This window comes from Lathyrus oleraceus, chromosome 6, assembly GCF_024323335.1.
Source record: "Lathyrus oleraceus cultivar Zhongwan6 chromosome 6, CAAS_Psat_ZW6_1.0, whole genome shotgun sequence".
NCBI classification, from domain to species: Eukaryota; Viridiplantae; Streptophyta; class Magnoliopsida; order Fabales; family Fabaceae; genus Lathyrus; species Lathyrus oleraceus.
The window spans coordinates 94164513-94167928 of NC_066584.1; positions in this window are offsets into that span (position 1 = coordinate 94164513).

Sequence of the window (3416 nt, forward strand, 5' to 3'; positions counted from 1 at the left end):
AAAAAATTCCTTATACCCTAATAACATATCATGCTTAAATGATGCTTGACGCAAATAATGGACAAATAGATGTTAAGTTAATAGTTGATTGACTCTAGTGCTGATGAGAGATTGTTGGAGTAAGTCCTAATAGTCAATCAGTATTAATTGTACTTATTTTTGTATCATTATATATATATATATATATATATATATATATATATATATATATATATATATATATATATATATATATATATATATATATATATATATATATATATATATATATATATATATATATATATATATATATATATATATATATATATATATATATATATATATATATATATATATATATATATATATATATATATATATATATATATATATATATATATATATATATATATATATACTTATTATTAGCCATTATATTTATTGTGTTATTTGTATATGACATAATAAAGTTCTTAGAATAATATGTTTGTTTAAGGATATATTAAGTGTGACTTAATCGTGAGACTTCATTAAATATAAGGATGTTATTCTTAAAGTATATATAGTCCAACTTTATTGTCAAATACGACAATAATAATGCATAAAGACTATTATGTGAGTAGACTAATGACCGTATCTCGTGAGTAATAGATATGATATATCAAGTCTTCACATAGATATAAATATTATGAGTAATCACTAGTAGAAAAAATACTTCTTAATTCGATTAAAAATGACTTGTTAAGACGGTTCCGAGACTCACCTAAGAATTGCCGACATAAAAAGTTTTGACTTCTTAAGTCGAATTTGGACCTGGGTTAAGAAAATGTTATTAGGTAGGTTGAACGACATCCGACTTAACAAGTTTAGGCTTTCAGAAAGCACCGACGTCATTTCTACCCGACTTAAGAAGTTTCTTTGTTAAATCGGATGTACTTAACCGACCTAACAAGTTATATTTTTTATTTTGATGAAATAATAATATCACTTTTAAATAAATAATACACATATCAAACCTAAATAATAATGTAACTTTTAAATAAATTAAAATCAAAACATGAAATAAAAAAACAATTAAATGAGCTCAAATGGTTACTTTGAATCACTAGAATAAATGTGAAAAGGAAGTCCAAAGTTCAAACTCTTACTATTATCATAACATATTAACAAGTTCTTGATCAGGAATCACCCAAGTCTATCAAGAGCTTGTAACAAAGAGATATAGAAAAACCAAATAATATCTTTCTTATATAGGTTCGTAACAAATTTTCATCTCTAATTTTCAATGTTATAATCTATTGCAAGATGTCTCAGCTCTGATGACTTGCACGTTCAAAACGTCAGAGATCAACGGAAATATCGACCTCTTTCTTCTTATGAAATTTTTATAATTTCGACACATAATATCGAAGCTGCCATAGCATACAAAAAAAAGATTTCCAGAATATGAGAATGGTCCAGAATTGCACCATGGTTACTCCACAAATAACTAGAATTAGAAAACTATTATCCATAATACTTTAACTGCACTCACCTCATCCATGATATTATTAGATTTTCCATCGGTCATATGTTAATATTTATAACCAGCATCCATGATAGTGCTTTACCTTCATTGAAGCAGAAAGAAACTTCAAATCTGCATCCTTTTTTCGAGTTCCAAATGGAGGATTCATTATAACTGTGTCGACAATTGGACCGGGTGAAATCACCAATATTACTATTGATTTTTCTTAAGGGATGACTATCACAAGATCATATTGTTTGACAACTACCAGAACAAGTCACTAACGTATTGAATACCAGTAAATAAGATACACCTAACGCCTATTTGGATTGACTTATTTTGGCTTATCTATTGGCATTGCGTGAGATTACCCATTGACATAAGAACTAGTGAAACTATTTAGGAGAACTATGAAAATGACTTATGACATATCTATAAGCTCTCCAAGATAGATTCAGAAAAATTACATATAGCTTATATGAATATGGTTTCTCTTTATTTTATTTAACGTTATTATAAATAACTTATATATAAACACTTCTATGATAAGTGCTTATGCTAAAAGTGCTTAGTTAAACAATTATTTTTTAGAATTATAGAGCTTAAGAACTTTGTTTACATCTAGCTCTCCAATATTTTTTAGAATAAAGTCAAACATTATATATCCAAAAAAAGTCAATTATGCTTGATGAAAACGTATATAATATGTTGGTATTTGTCATACTCCAAAATTTTCCTTCCCATTTTATTTTTATCTAATCTTTTGGTTTAAGGTTCATCTGCATTCATGAACATCTATATCACTTAGTGCACTAACATCATCATAGATTCAAAGGTTTGAGACTGATTTTATTTGATGAAGACTTAGGGTTTGCTTGAAGATCAAGTCATAGGAGTTGTGATGCTATGTGTCGCGGCTGGAAAAATGACAAAGTCGCCACCATCTTTTAGTCATTCCTAAGGAACAGGAAAATACTGAGAAAACCTAATAACTAAGAGTGAGATGCTAGGTTCGGGAGTCGGTTAAGTAAAGGGAATGTACTAGGCACCTCTTATCTCCATTGTACTAAATGAGATCCTCCTTCAATCCTATGTTAGTGTGGGCTTATAGATGTTTGCTTGATTATCAATTAATGGTTAATTATTTGTTATATTTATAGAGAAAATATTTTAAATAAAATAGACGGGAGACCAAAAAATATTTTTTATTGTCAGACTCGCTAGAGTTTATAACTATGCGTACGTACATTCGCATTAGGTGAGGGATCAGAGTATCATAGTTCTTATAAAAAAATATTGGTTTGTTTTTTGTTTTTATCCTTTGAAAAATTTTCACACATCAGAATCAGAGAAGTGTTTGATTTAATAAAATATTTCCTCTCACCTCTTACCTCTTACCATCTCTCATGCTTGAACGGCCTGAATCTCTCTCAAATATGATGTTTCTCTCTAATCTGACTAGTAGCGGTTCTCTCATTCCTTTAATCTGACCTCTCTCGTCACATGACTTCGTGTAATCTTCTGTTGGGAGCCTCTCTAACATCCATAACACGCAACGCCCCACCCTTTTTCGTGTCTTTTGGGTGACCATATCTTCTCTTCTCCCTTTCTTGTCTGCGACTTTGTTTCTCTTGACCAATAGACTCGCGACATGTGTCCTCTTCCTCTTTCCCTCTTCAGTTTTGAATTTCCAATAGTTATGTTTTATTAATTTGGGATTTTTTCCATTTAAATCTAATTGTATAAATTTTTTTGATTGATACTTCAATTAAAATTTTGAATAATATATTTGTGCTTTGAAATATTCTTTAGGGTTTTTGATATGTTATAAGTTGGGGCTTTTGAAATTGTTAGTGGTTGTATTTTTTTAGACGCAATCCAGCTCATATGTCATATTTGAAAGGAACCCATCTATGCCTCAGTGATC